The 15,819-nt window shown below is 48.9% G+C and overlaps 1 protein-coding gene and 2 non-coding genes across 3 annotated transcripts in view; 2 read left to right on the top strand and 1 right to left on the bottom strand.

Annotated features, from left to right (window-relative positions):
* The window catches only part of LOC139057015 (uncharacterized), a 218,104-nt gene that overhangs the window by 32,116 nt on the left and 170,169 nt on the right, over nucleotides 1-15,819 (bottom strand). The window lies entirely within an intron of this gene.
* Nucleotides 9,971-10,042, top strand: TRNAD-GUC (transfer RNA aspartic acid (anticodon GUC)). The gene has a single exon. It is a non-coding gene; the product is annotated as a tRNA-Asp (tRNA).
* TRNAD-GUC (transfer RNA aspartic acid (anticodon GUC)) lies at nucleotides 11,120-11,191 on the top strand. Its single transcript has one exon. It is a non-coding gene; the product is annotated as a tRNA-Asp (tRNA).

Here is a 15,819-nt window from a genome sequence, read left to right as displayed (position 1 = left end):
GCTTTTTTACTTCTACTGCCCAAGATTATCATGTTATTCTGCTCAATCTGCCATCCGGACGCATCGTCGCGAACACCGTTTTCATGCACGGCGACCCAAGAGCTCGGCCCTACCATGTCGAAGACTACCGGGACACTTTGGCCAATCTAGGTGCGCTCCCCGACGTTTTGGCGTTGGGGCGTATCAGATGAACCACGTGTGGGCTGTAACAATGACGAGTGCTGACGCCACTCAGAAATTGCTCACTGCAGTCAACGTGAAGGTAAAGGATCGCCCATGTTTGCTCATCGATCCAAATTACTGGGAGGTTCGCTTAAAGCTACACTGGTTACTGCACGGCGTGACCGACGAAGGCATTCGTGTGGCCCTGACACCCTACGGGAATGTGTAGGAGGTGACGCGGGAGAAGTGGTGGGTGCAAGGCGTCACTGAAAAGGGCTCGACGACTCGCTCAGTTGGACTGCAATCGCATGGTGACGTCAAAGTCGACGACATTCCACAGCAGCTCAAGATAGCCGGAGAGCTGACTCTCGTCTTTGTTCCAGGCCGCACTCCGCTCTGTTTTCGCTGTAAGAGCACCAGGCACATACGTCGGGACTGCAAAGTGCCGCGCTGCAGTCGTTGTCGCCGCTTCGGTCATGAGGACGCGGATGGCCCAAATACGTACGCCAGCGTGACCGGACCAGTCCAAGCAAACGACGCATTGGACCACCTCATGGATGAAGCAGACTCCGAGGAAACAGCAGGAGTGGGCCGAAACCCGACTACTCAAGATGGTACCCCGAACACTCCACAGGACGCCCTCCTTGAAGCACCAGGTAAGCCCGAAGCCGGGCTTCTGCATGAAGCCGTGGAAGACCAGAGCAAGAAGGCTGCTTCAAGTAGTACCAGCCCCACTTTTTCCGGCGGAGCTGCAGAGACTACTCCCGAGGAAGTACCGATGACAGGCATCGATAGAGGCAGTGCGACCGCAAAGCGGCCCCACGAAGCAGGAGAAAAGGAGAAGGGGCCCAGCGCCGTCGCAATGGACGAGCCGCCTGCGAAAACGACTCCTGTGCGGCGTCTGCCCCTTCGGCTACGGCCGAACACTCCGACGGAGCGCAAGACGGCCGAAACGCCGCCTTTGCCGCCGCCCTGAGGACTGCACCGTGATAAGGCACCCAGTTAAAAAGCGCAGTAGTGAGGTGAGCGTCGTGCCCCCGGGTTTTCACCGCCTCGCAATGATGTCTATGGATAGGTCATTTCGTGTGGCTACTTTAAACGTACGTGGACTTGCCTCAAGGAGGAAGCAAAGTCAACTGTACCGACTAGTTAGCGAACATGACCTGGACATTCTAGCAGTACAGGAGACGAAAGTCGAGGGCGACGACGAAACTGGGGCCTGGTGCGTCAATTATTAGCGCGATACTGTGCTATATTGAGCCATGCTGTGGGAACTTCTTCCGGGTGCGCTTTGTTCATCCGACATAGTCTTGGAGCAAAAATAGAAGCTGTGACGTCATGCACGTCAGGTCGGCTTATTGTCTGCGATTTGTTATTATCTTCATTGGAATGGCGCGTTATTTGTTTGTACGCGCCGACTGTCGCTGAGGAAAGACGCAGATTTTTCGATCAGCTAAAACAGTATACCCGGTGTAATAGGCTCCTCATTATTGCTGATGATTTTAACTGTGTTCTTTCAGCCCGTGATAAAACTAGCGCTCGACTGTACAAGGATGCAAGCAACATTGCCATAAGCGATATGATAAGGGACGATGGTTTGGAAGACGTGGCTGAATGTCTCGGTGGTGGGAGGACTACGCAGTACACCCACTTTCAAGCAGCCAGCCACGCCCGTCTTGACAGTGTATGTGAGCCTTGATTTGATACCCCTTTGTAAGGAGTACCATGTGAACGCACTTTCATTCAGTGATCACTGTTTGGTCAACTTTTTAGTAGCAAGCACGAAAGAAAAGAAAAAGGGCTTCGAGTGGCAACTATATAAATTCAATTCGAAATTACTAAGCAACGAAATGTTTAGGACGTAATGAAGCAAGTTGAAGAAATGAATGCAATTGGTAACACGACACCTGGGGAAAAATGGGAGAACTTCAAGCAGGCGGTTAAAATCAAGGCCTTAGAGTGCGCGAGCGCTATATGCAGAGAAAAAGGAGCAGAAGAAAAACAAATGCACAGGAATTTAGAAAAATCGATCAGTGAGGAATGTAGGATGCCCGGCATTTTCATGGACAATATTCGCGCACTGAAACATAAAATAGAACAGTTTGATATCGAAAGATACCGCGGTGCTTTGGTGCGGGCAAGGGCTGAAAGGCTGATAATGGGAGAATTACCGTCGAAAAGAGCGTTAGGCTCAGAAAAGTGGCATGCGCGCCGGAATCAGATAGCGGAAATCGAATACTGCAGAAAAGTCTGCGACGCAGCCGAAGATATCGAGCGTGCTTTTTTCGAGCACTACAGTGGTTTATTCAACGACTGCGCAGTCGACATTGATCGTCGTAAAAAGGACTTTTTGTCATTGATGTCAAGGCTAGATGAAAGTACGAAAGAAATATTGGAGGAACCAATTTCGGAAGAGGAAGTTAAAAGTGCTATTGAAAGTATGCATCCGGGGGAGTCCCCTGGCCCTGACGGTCTAACCTCAGCCTTTTATAAATATTTCAAAGGTGCGATCTCACCAGCCTTAGCGGATGTATACAACGAAGCATTTCAGCTCAAAGTATTACCCCCGTCCTTCTCATCTTCCCACACTATTCTTATACCCAAGTCAGAAAATCCCGTTGCATTGCGAAGAGTAACTTCTTACCGCCCAAGTTGTCTCACTAACGGAGACTATAAGATAATGATGAAAATCTTAACAAAGAGGTTGCAGACTGTCATTGCAAAGCTTGTGGGGCCTCATCAACCGTGCGGCATTAAAGGCCGAACTATCTTCTCAAATATACACGTAGCACGCAGTATCCTCGAATGTTGCGATGCCATGGGTGCACGAGTGGCAATGCTCCAAATTGATCTCGAGAAAGCGTTCGACCGGGTGCCTCATGACATTCTTTTGTGCATTCTAGATTATGTGAATTTGGGTAGAATAATTAGAGAGGGGGTTGCCATGGCGTACCGGGACTGCTCGACGCGGCTTATTGTCAACAAGGTGGTGGGAGCGCGAATCCAAGTTAAGCGTTCGGTGCGCCAGGGCTGCCCTCTCTCACCGCTGTTGTTTTGCTTGTATATAGAGTCGTTTTGTTTGAGTGTCATGGAGAATGACTGTGTCCGCGGGTTTAAACTGCACGAGGTTGAAGTCCACCTGTTGGCTTATGCAGACGACATTGCTGTGTTTTCCACTGATTCGGACAGTATAACGCAGGCTGTCAAATGTGTTAAAAGTCTTTGCGCTGTAAGCGGCAGTGCGGTAAACTGGGGTAAGTGCCTGGGATTCTGGCACGGAGATTGGCGGGGGGCCCCAGACACTTTTGCCAACATGAGTTTCGTTACGACTCCGGTGAAATACTTGGGTGTTCCCCTTCAGTGCTACAAAGACAATGAGTCGTACTGGAGGAGTGAAGTGGATAAGCTGCGGGACAGAGTAAACAAATGGAATGGCTGGAATTGGTCTATGTTTTCCCGAGCCACAATTTGCAACATATTTTTAGTTAGTAAACTTTGGTATATCCTCCAAGTCTTGCATTGCTCAAGGGTAAACATCTAAAAAATTCACCGGGTGTTCGCAGTGTTCGTGTGGGCATCGTCTTGGGAGAGATCAAGTCGCACCAATTTGTTTCTTCGAGTTCGAAGTGGAGGACTTGGATTGTCACATTTGTTTTTGAGACAAGTAGTCAATCGTTTTTTTTTCTTCAGGGACGCAAAAAAATAGTTTTTATACACTGTATGCCAACTTCGCCGGGGCAAACACTTGCCCGATATGGTTGTCTCAGCGGGCAGTTTGCCAGGGGGTGTTTATGGTTTTCTACGTGAAGTTGTGGTTCCATGCAGGTTTTTGTCAGCGCGTTTTTCACTTCAATATTTGAGTGAAGTCAACCGGAAAAAACTGTGCAAGGACCAGTGTGATGTTCTTCCCGTGCCTTTATATCGGTCTCTCTACAGAGCTAGCCATGGGCACAATGTTCTGAAGCGCGTTAAGGTGATGCTAGTACCGTCAGGCGCTAAGACGTTCTTTTTAAATTGCACTCCGGAACGCTGACTGTCAAACCGTGGCTGGCTGAAAGAGGTTTCTTTGTTCCTTGGGGAACTCATTGTACAATTTGCAAGCAGGAGGAGACAATTCAACATGTTTTTCTGCATTGTTGGGATGCTGTTTTCCTCTGGGATGTGCTCCAGCACACAATCAAAAAAGATTTCCCCCTAGATGCGTATGGGATTCGCTACTTGTCAATAGAAAGTGATGATGGTACGCCATTCGGTATGATCATGCTTATGGCCCTGCATAGCATTTGGAAATGTAGAATGGCGGTAAGGCACACCGATCTCGATGCAAGAGCGGCTCGCCAGTATTTTAAAGAAAGCATACGGAACTTTGTAGAGGAACAAAAGTTACTGGAGTGCATCCCAGAGTGGTTGCCACGTGTGGAATTATTATTAGCGATAAGGGAATTTTAGCACAAGCGCAGCCGCACAAGTTCTGCGGTCGTTTTTAACATATTGTGAGAGTGCCTTTTGATTATTTGTGTATGTGTATTTTTTATCCGGGCCAATGAACGGCAATGAAGAAAAAGAAAAAAAAGTATAGTGGCCGGTATCCCCGCCTGTCACGCGGGAGACCGAGGTTCGATTCCCCGACCGGGAGTGTTTCTTTCTTCCTTCTTCTTTGCAGGCGCTCGCGGCGGCGCACTCGGTGATCCCCCCGAGTAGCTGTCTCTATTTTTTCCCACTTGTGGGCATGATTGCGCCGAGAGTTTTGCGATTTTTTTTAAATCGTGTATATACTGCTTTAGCTGAAACCGCGCATTTCTCCTCGTTAGTATAGTGGCCGGTATCCCCGCCTGTCACGCGGGAAACCGGGGTTCGATTCCATTCTGTTTCCGGCAGCCGAGCTGATCGGATCGTTGAATCATGGCCTCAGTGGGGCGGCGACAGCGGTCACTTTGGGCCGCGGAAACAGGTTCAGCAACGATGAAGAAAGCGACTACCAGTTTATTTTGTCTCAACTGCCAAAAGGACGAATTGTTAACAACAGCGTATTTTTACACGGTGATGTAAGAGCGAGGCCGTACAAGGTCGAGGATTTTCGGGATGCGCTTACGCCCACAAGCCTGCTGCCGGAAGTTGTGTGCCTCGGGGCCTACCAGGTCAATCACGTCTGGGCCGTGACCCTCAGTGACGCAGCTGCAACAAAACGCTTGCTGGCCCTGAAAGAGCTTCAGGTGAAAGTGCGTCGATGTGTCATCGTCGACCTGCAGGACCAGCAGGTGAAACTCCGGCTTCACTGGCTGCTGTACGGCGTTTCAGACGAGGACATCCGGACGGCGTTCGCAACCTTCAGCAAGGTAGAAGAGGTGAGCAGGGCGCGTTGGCGCGTCCAAGGTATGAGAGACAAGACCTCGACCACCGGGACCGTGCTACTGAAGCTGTGACCGTGACCAGCAGCGAGCGATGACAAAAGCGATGACTGAAGCCGTGACAGGACCAGCAGCGAGCGATGTGGTTGCAGAGCACGTCATGGATGCAGTTGAAACCGAAGAAGCTGCTAAGGGAGCCGGAGTGCAGGTGCCTGCAGTGACGGCAAATGCCATGACCGTACCGGAGGTCGCTCAAGCCAAGGTGGTCGCAGCTGCTGAGCAGATGACTGTGCCTGCACGGGTCGAGAGGGACGAGGACCCTGCAAAGGGAGGCGCTTCTGAAGGCGAACGCGATAAAGACGAGTCAGCGATGCAACAGGGCGAGGTCGCGAACGACGAGGACCGGGCGGCAAGTCTCGGTGCCACCACCCAGCGCCCCTGTGTCGAGGGCGGTGACAAGGACAGCACGGCATCCAGCACAAGTGACGGGCCGCCAGCGAAGACACCTCCTGGGAGGCGGTCGGTCTTCAAGCCGAAGCCAAATGTTCCGCCCGAGAGAAAGCTTGGTGACAAAGCACAGCAGAAGAATAACGCCGGCAAGACGGATGGTCCCGGAGGCGGCTAGCCGAGGGCTGGTCGTGAAAGGTAAGCACCATGCTCCGGACCTACCTCATACTTTAGATCAGCATGGCTTCTAATCCGTCGCTCACTATTGCCACACTAAACGTGAGAGAGTTGGCGGCCAAGCGTAGGCTAAGCCAAGTCCTACGGTTGGCCACTGACCAAGACCAAGACGTTCTTGCTGTCCAGAAGACAAAGGTTGACGGAGATGAGGAGACCGGGAGCATGGTGCGGCGTTTCATGACTAGATATTATGCGGTCGTGAGCCACGCGGTAGGGACGTCCACCGGGTGTGTTCTGTTTGTTAAGAAGTTGCCTGGCCTTGTTGTTAAAAATGTTTTTTCATGTCAATCCGGAAGGATCGTTTTTTGTGATTTTGTTTTTCGTGAACTGGAATTCAGAGTCATGTGCATATAGGCACCGAATGCTATGGAAGAACGCGCCTCATTTTTTGTGAACCTTTTTCAGTATGTTAGCACTGATAAGTGCATGGTTTTGTAGGGAGTTTTCAATTGTGTTTTGAGGGCTCGGGATAGTCAGTAATGCTGGTATTCGCGATAAAAGCAGTAGTGTGTTGACTAAGCTAATTAGTGATAATGGACTGGACGATGTCTGTGAGTGCCTGGAGGGGGAGCGGGAAGTCATGTACACACGATTTGAAGGTGGTAGTCAGGCGCGGTTAGACCGCACATACGTATCGCAAGACATAATTCCAAAGTGCCATAGTTATTCGGTGGCACCAATATCGTTTTCAGATCACTGCATGGTGAAATGTCATATAGGCGCGGAGAGGAAGAAACAAGATTTTAATTAGGAACTATGGAAAATGAATGCCTTACTGCTAAAGGACGAGCCATTTGTAGAGGCAGTACGCGAAGCCGTCAGGAAAGTAAGCGAAGAAAACAGTGAAACAATAGCAGAGAAATGGGAATACTTCAAACAAAACGTAAAAATGAAAGCTTCAGAAAGATCGAGCTGCTTACGATTTGAGAAGGAAATGAAAGAAAGGGGCTTACGAAAGACACTTAAGCATCTGATAGCGCTTGAGTGCGAACAGCCTGGGGCGTATAAGCAAGATGTAGGAGCCATTCAAGAAAAAATCGAGCAGCTTGACAAGGAACGGTATGAAGGTGCGGTTGTGCGAGCAAGAGCAAATGCATTAGTAGCTGGTGAGACGCCCACTAAACGGGCGCTGGGACTCGAAAAAGCGCAAGGACGACGGAATCATGTCGACAGGATTTTATGGAACGGCACAGTTGCCGACGATAGTAAGAGCATAGGCCGAGCCTTTCTAGAGTATTACCAGTCACTCTTTGCGTTTCAAGAAGTGAATATAGACGAGTTCAGAAAGGCCTTTCTATCTCGCATGCCGCGATTGAGTGAGGATACGAAAGAACGATTGGAATGGAAAATAACAGAACGTGAAGTTGAAAAAGCGATTGATGCTTTGAACCGAGGCAAATCGCCTGGACCTGACGGTCTGGGTGCGTGTTTATATAAAGCTTTTAAGAAAGAACTGTCGCCATTGCTAACAGAGCTGTTTAATGATGCGTATGGTAACAAAACTTTGCCGCCTTCTTTTGGAAAAGCTCATACCATACTCATCCCTAAGAGTGACCAAGTGGAGAAACTTAGACTAGTAACATCTTACAGGCCAATATCTTTAACCAATGTCGATTATAAGATTTTTATGAACGTTTTGGCTGCCAGACTTCAAAGCGTCATAAATGACACAGTCGCAGACCACCAAACGTGTGGTATCAAAGGAAGGTCCATTTATTCGAATATTCACACGATGCGGTGCGTGCTGGAGTGCTGTGACGTCACCTCGGGCGGAGTCGCGGTGCTCCAGCTGGACCTCGAGAAAGCGTTTGAGTGTGTCTCTCATGATATTTTGTTTGCCATTTTGGAATACGTTAATGTTGGTTTTATCATCACTGAGGGAGCGGCGTTGGCGTACCAGAACTGCACAACACGCTTAATTGTGAATAAATCATTGGGGGCCCCCATTAACTTGATGCGTTCTGTGCGTCAGGGCTGCCCTCTTAGTCCTCTTTTGTTTGACATTTACATAGAAACTGTGTTTGGCAATAATTGATAATGAGCAAATACGCGGGCATAGCTTGGCAGCCACACAAATCAAGCTCTTGGCATATGCAGATGACATAGCGGTTTGTTGTACAAGCAAAGAAAGTGTGACGGAAACAATAAGAGTAGTGAAAAATTTTTGTGATGTGACGGGCAGTAAAGTGAACTGGGGAAAGTCCCTCGGTTTGTGGCACGGAGAGTGGTCTTCCGCCCCGGGAAATTTTGCAAATGTGAGCTTGATGAAAACCCCGACCAAGTATCTAGGTGTCCCCATGGACAGTTACAAAAATAGCGACGAATACTGGACGAACCAAGCGAAAGAAACAAGAGAAAAAGCAGAAAGGTGGAAAGGCATCAACTTGTCGATTTTTGCAAAAGCAACTGTGTGTAACATGTTTTTTATTACGAAGTTGTATTACGTCATGCAAACGTTGTACTGTTCAAGAGTAAACGTGCAAAGGTTGCACAGAGTGTTCGCGATTTTTATCTGGGGCTCTACCAGGGAAAGGTGTAGCCGAGCCAATCTGTTCCGGCACGTGAAGAAACGGGGGCTGGGCTTGGCGCATCTTTTTGTACGCCAGCTTGTCAACAGATATTTGTTTTTTCGGGATGTGCGTGATCCGTTTCTGCGTACTGTATGCCAGCTCAGGTTGAGAGACTCTTTGCCGGCACTTATTGTTAGTACAGATTGTATGCCCGGAACGCTTCGTGGCTATCTTAAAGAAGTTGCAGATAGTGTGCGCTTTCTTTCTGTGCGTTTTTCTTTTTAGTATTTATGTGACGTTAAAAGGAAAACACTGTATAAAGATGCTTGCGACATTGTATTTCCAGTGCCATGGTACAGAGCGCTATACAGTGGAAGATCAGGACTGGATGTCCTTAAGCGAGCGAAAAATATGGAGGTGCCTACTGGGGTAAAGACATTCTATATTAAATTACACACAGGAACGCTCTCAGTGAAGGCATTCATGGAAGAACGTGGCTTCCTTGTACCCTGGGGCTCGCACTGCTTGATTTGCAAGCAACCTGAAACAATAGACCATGTCTTTTTGCATTGCTGGACCGGGGTGTTCTTCTGGGATGTCCTACGAAAAACAATGAAGAAGGAGTTACCGTTAAATCTGCATGCATGGGATAAGGTACTTAGCGTTAAGAAATGACGACAGGGTCCCCTTCGACCTAATAATGCTCAAAGGCATTCATAGTTTATGGCGTGCAAGGATGTCTGGGTACTACTGCGACCCGGATGCTAGGCCTGCGCGTATTTATTTCAGAGAAAGCATGACTAGTTTCATTGAAATAAAGAAAATACAAGAATGTGTACCCCAATGGCTGTCGAGGATAGAACCTCTGACAGCATTGAAAGAATTTTAATTCGACAACGCCAGTCCTTATAGGACTGATGGCATGTATATGCTTTCAAAATGTTTTATATTTGTTAATTGTGTATTGTAATTTTGTTCTGTGTTATGTGCTCTGTACAATGTCGAAGACCGGCAATAAATAAATAAATAAATAAATAAATAAATAAATAAATAAATAAATAAATAAATAAAACGAGGTTCCATTCCCCGACGGGGAGTGTTTCTTTTTTCCTTCTTGTTTGCAGGCGCACGCGGCGGCGCACTCGGCGCTCCTCCCCACTAGCTGTCTCTATATTTTTCCACTTATGGGTACGATTGCGCCAACAGTTTTGCGATTTTTTTAAAAAAAATCGTGTATATACTGCTTTAGCTGACTCCTCGCATGTCTCCTCGTTAGTATAGTGGCCAGTATCCCCGCCTGTCACGCGGGAGACCGGGGTTCGATTCCCCGACGGGGAGTGTTTCTTTTTTCCTTCTCGTTTGTAGGCGCTCGCGGCGGCGCACTCGGCGCTCCTCCCCACTAGCTGTCTCTATATTTTTCCACTTATGGGAACGATTGCGCCAACAGGGGTGCGATCGGAGATGGTTGTTCGGCGCGTTCGTTCGGTTACCGGCGCGCGCGATTGGCCTACTCCTCGCCGACGTCGCCAGCCGCGGGGCGCTGCCCCGCTTTTGGTGACCTCAAAATGACGACACGCTCCTGTCAATCATCCGCCCACCGAGCATTTCGTCCGAACGCGACGGGAGTTGAGAAGTTTGGAGCGATCATACGGCTTCGCATGGCGCGTCTGGTGGATTGGATTGGATCCAACAGGCGGCCTTTTCGGCTGCGGAATAGCACGTTTGAATCCGATCCATAGTTTAATTCTCGAAAATGGCGCTTCCGTTGGAAACTTAGGTTGTTGCGCTGGCGTTTCTAGAGGAAGGAGGAGAGCGGGTGGCGGTGCGAAACGCGTTTGAAGAAATGACAGAAAGTGAATTCCGGCGTCGTTTTTCTTTCTCGAAACAAATAATTCGTTGGTTGCACAGAGAAATCGACAACATCATCGGTGCCAGCGAGCCACTGGGATGTTGTCGCTGCCTCTTGAAAAGTGCGCCACTCTTCCCGTCGTTTTTTTTTCTTTTTCCTTCTCGCTGTGCGCGACACCACCTAGGGACGACGCAAAGAACCTAACAGTTATAAATTGCAGTAGTCACACGTACTGCTATATGAAAACGTGTTTGGGCTTGAGAAGAAAAAATACATTTTTTTAGACAAAGATTTCATTCAATTGGAAGACGAGAAACATTTGGCTTTGTAGTATACTGTTTGCAAGCAGACGACAAACGACGGAGGTAAACTTCCGGGGAGGTGACCGCTTCCTGATTGGCTGCTCTCTCCGCCCCGCTGTCACAAATTTTGCATACTGCAACTTTGTGACGTTGCAGCAACTGAACAGAACGCGTATCGAATAAAATATCTCCGATCGCGCCCCAGTTTTGCGATTTTTTGAAAAAAATCGTGTATATACTGCTTTAGCTGACTCCTTCCATGTCTCCTCGTTAGTATAGTGGCCAGTATCCCCGCCTGTCACGCGGGAGACCGGGGTTCGATTCCCCGACGGGGAGTGTTTCTTTTTTCCTTCTCGTTTGTAGGCGCTCGCGGCGGCGCACTCGGCGCTCCTCCCCACTAGCTGTCTCTATATTTTTCCACTTATGGGTACGATTACGCCAACAGTTTTGCGATTTTTAAAAAAAAATCGTGTATATACTGCTTTAGCTGACTCCTCGCATGTCTCCTCGTTAGTATAGTGGCCAGTATCATTCTGCATCCGGCAGCCGAGCTGTTCGGATCGTAGGGTCATGGCCTCTTCCGGGGCAGCGACAGCGGCCACTTTTGGTCGCGGAAACAGGATTACGGAAGATGATAAGGAATACCCGTTCATTTTGCCTCAACTGCCTAAAGGACGAGTTGCGATTAACACCGTGTTTTTGCACGGTGATGTGCGTGCGAGACCATACAAGGTCGAAGATTTCAGGGACGCCCTACTGCCGACTGGCCTCTTACCGGACGTGGTATGCATAGGGGCGTACCAGATAAACCACGTCTGGGCGGTGACCCTGAATGATGCGACTGCGACGAAAAGATTAGTTTCCCTCAAGGAACTGCAAGTGAAGGGACGACGGTGCGTCATCGTGGACCCACAGGACCAGCAGGTGAAGCTACGGCTTCACTGGCTGCTGTACGGCGTTGCCGACGAGGACGTCCGGACAGCGTTCGCGGCCTTCGGCAAGGTGGAGGAGGTGAGCCGGGAGCGATGGCGAGTCGAAGGCATGGGAAACAAGACGTCGACCACCCGGACGGTGCTCCTCAAGCTAAAGAACGGCGTCAAAGTTGAGGACCTGCCCCATCAGGTCCGCGTCGGCGGAGAGTTGGCCTTGGTGGTCGTGCCCGGTCGACCCATGCAGTGCCTGCGCTGCCAAGGCACGGGGCACGTCCGCCGAGAGTGCAAAGTCCCGCGCTGTTCCAGGTGCAAACGTTTCGGGCACGTTGACGCTGACTGCGTCAAATCCTACGCCGCCGTGACAGGACCAGCAGCGAGGGACGTTGCGGCTGAACACGTCATGGACGTGCTCGAGACGGAAGACGCCGCCAAAGGAACCGGAGACTCGGTTTCGACAGAAACAATCAGAGGGTCATCTACCGCCGGTGCTGAAGGCATGGTGGCTGAGGCTGACGAAAAGACGGACAAACCGGTGCAGGTCCTGCCTGCAGTGAGCCTGGCTACGGGGGGCGTTAACGAAGACGCACCCGACAACGACACGACGGCAATGCTGCAGGACAAGGAAGTCAACCACGATGAGCGGACTGGGACTCCTGGTGCCCCAGTCAAACGACCCCACGACGATACCAAGGACAGGGACGGTGGTGCCACCAGCACCAGCGAGGGGCCGCCGACGAAGACGCCACAAGGAAGACGGATGGGCTACAAGCCAAAGCCCAACGTACCACCTGAAAGGAAGCCTGTGGGCAAAACGGTCTCGCCTAACGACACGAACAAGCCGGGAGGTCCCGGAGGCGGCTAGCCGAGGGCTAGTCGTGAACGGTAAGCACCATGCTCCGGGCCTGCTTTTCTCGCTAGCTTAAGATGACTGAGATACCGTCCCTTATTATTGCAACATTGAACGTGCGAGGGTTGGCGGCTAGTCGTAGGCAAAGTCAGGTCCTACGGTTGATCACTGACCACAACCTAGACGTACTAGCCGTCCAGGAGACTAAGGTTGATGGAGAGGAGCAGACCGGGAGCATGGTGCGACGATTCACGCACAGATATTTTGCGGTGGTTAGCCATGCGGTAGGCACGTCCGGTGGTTGCATTCTGTTCGTCAAGAAGCTACCTGGACTGCAGATTCAAAGTGTATTTTCCTGCGAATCTGGAAGGATTGTTTTCTGTGATGTTTTGATAGGTAATGTTGAATTCCGCGTCATATGCGTGTACGCTCCAAATTCAGTGGAGGAGCGTGTCTTGTTTTTTTCTAACCTTTCTAATCATGTCCATTGTGATAAGCGCGTTATTCTGTTAGGGGATTTTAACTGTGTGTTGAATGCCAGAGACCTAGTGAATAATGCCGGTGTGCGGGACAAAAGTTGCAGCGTATTATCAAAACTAATAGGTGAAAATGAACTTGACGATGTTTTCGATTGTCTGGAAGGGGGGCGTGAAGTGTCTTTTACTCGTTTTCAAGGCAGTAGTCATGCAAGACTGGATCGAATGTACATATCGTTGGACACGATTCCAATATGCCACAGTTATTGTGTAGTGCCCGTGTCGTTTTCGGACCACTGCCTCGTGAAATGTCGCATAGGTATAGTGAAAACGAAACATGCTTTTAATTGGGATCTGTGGAAAATGAATGACGTGTTACTAAGTGATCAGTGCTTTGTAAAAGCAGTAATGGATGCGGTTAACGAAGTATTCGATGATGTAACGGAAACAATAACGGAGAAGTGGGAATGTTTTAAAGAGAAGGTTAAAATTAAAGCCATAGATAGATCGAGTTGCATAAAATTCGAGAAGGAAATGAAAGAAAAGGGCTTAAGAAGACTGCTTGAGCAGCTGATAACGCTTGAGTGTAGAGAGCCTGGTACGTACAAAGACGACGTGCGAAACATCAAGGAAAAACTTGAACAGTTCGACAAAGAGCGTTATCAAGGCGCCATAGTGCGTGCGCGAGCACATGCATTAGCGGCAGGGGAGACGCCCACTAAAAGGGCGCTGGGTCTTGAGAAGGCGCACGGACGGCGAAACCACATCGATAAAATTTTAATGAACGGGACTGTCGTTGAAGACAGTGAGAGCATTGGGAGCGCCTTCTTCGAGTACTACCAGTCACTCTTTGCATTTCAGACTGCGAATGTAGGGGGTTTCAAAGCGGATTTTCTTAATCTCATGCCGCGAATAAGTGATGATACCAAAGAACGATTAGAAGCCAAAATAACTGAGGGGGAAGTAGAAAAGGCTATCGACGATTTGAACCTTGGTAAGTCGCCTGGACCTGACGGCCTCTGCGCTGGGTGGTATAAGGCCTTCAAGAGAGAATTGGCTCCATTGTTGGCAGATGTATTAAATGACGCGTATCAGCAGAAATGTTTGCCCCCTTCCTTTGGAAAAGCGCACACCACACTAATACCTAAGAGCGATCAAATAGATAAACTAAAATTAGTGTCGTGCTATAGGCCAATATCACTAACAAATGTTGATTACAAGATATTTATGAAGATTTTAGCTACCAGACTCCAAGGCGTCATCAAAGAAATAGTCGGAGATCATCAAACTTGTGGCATCAGAGGGCGAACTATTTTTTCTAACATTCATAAGATGCGAAGTGTTCTCGAGTGCTGTGACGTCACTGGAGGTGGCGTTGCAGTTCTTCAGCTCGATCTCGAGAAAGCTTTCGATTGTGTCGCGCATGTTATTTTGTTTGCCATCTTGGATCACATTAATGTCGGTTCCATCATCACTGAGGGCGTGGCCTTGGCGTACAAGAATTGCACAACCAGATTAATTGTTAATAAGTCACTGGGGGCCCCCATTAACATTATGCGTTCAGTGCGCCAAGGCTGTCCCCTCAGTCCACTTCTGTTTGCTATTTATATAGAGTCCATGTGTGTGGCAATAAATGAAAATGAAAAAATACGGGTTTTTAGATTGGCAGCGACAGAAGTGAAGCTACTGGCGTATGCGGACGACATTGCAGTGTGTTGCACAGATAAACCAAGTGTAACCGAAGCAATATCTGTAGTAAATCATTTCTGTGAAGTCACGGGTAGCAGAGTAAATTGGAGCAAATCCCTCGGGCTGTGGCACGGGGACTGGCTTTCCGCACCGGACTATTTCGCGAGTGTGAGTTGGGTGAAAACTCCGATGAGGTATCTCGGTGTTCCCCTAGACAGTTACAATAGCAGTGATGAATATTGGAGGAACCAAACAAGTGACATGAAAGAAAAAGCAGACAAATGGAAAGGTACTAACCTGTCTGTTTTCGCAAGAGCGACAGTGTGTAACATCTTTTTAATTGCCAAGTTATACTATGTTATGCAAGCGTTGTATTGTTCTAGACTAAACGTGCAAAGGCTGCACAGAGTGTTTGCGGTTTTCATATGGGGTTCAACATGGGAAAGGTGCAGCCGAACAAATTTGTTTAGAAGAGTGAAAGACGGGGGTGTGGGATTAGCCCATCTTTTTGTTCGACAACTGGTCAACCGATTTTTCTTTTTCCGCGATGTGCGCGATCCTTTTCTTCGCACCGTATGTCAGCTCAGATTAAGCAACACATTGCCGGCACATGTTGTCACAACGGCAAGCATGAATGGAACACTTCGTGGCTATCTTAAGGAAGTTGCCGACAGTGTCCGTTTCCTTACTGTTCGGTTTTCAAATGATTACTTATGTCAAGTGAAAAGGAAAACGCTGTATAAAGATGTGTGTGATATTGTATTCCCATTGCCGCTATACAGAGCCATATACAGTGGAGGGCAAGGACAGGACGTTCTTAAACGGGTGAAACGCATGCAGGTGCCACCAGGGGTAAAATCCTTTTTTTTTAAGCTCCACACTGGAACCCTGTCAGTGAAGACGTTTATGGAAGAACGAGGCTGTCTCGTACCGTGGGGTTCTCACTGCTTGATCTGCAAGAAGCCCGAAACCATAGATCACGTGTTCTTGCACTGCTGGGCTGCTGTGTTCTTTTGGGAT

The sequence above is a fragment of the Dermacentor albipictus genome, chromosome 3 (genome assembly GCF_038994185.2).
Source record: "Dermacentor albipictus isolate Rhodes 1998 colony chromosome 3, USDA_Dalb.pri_finalv2, whole genome shotgun sequence".
NCBI lineage: Eukaryota > Metazoa > Arthropoda > Arachnida > Ixodida > Ixodidae > Dermacentor > Dermacentor albipictus.
The sequence above is the reverse complement of the archived record's forward strand: the minus strand, read 5'-3'. Positions and strand labels throughout refer to the sequence as shown.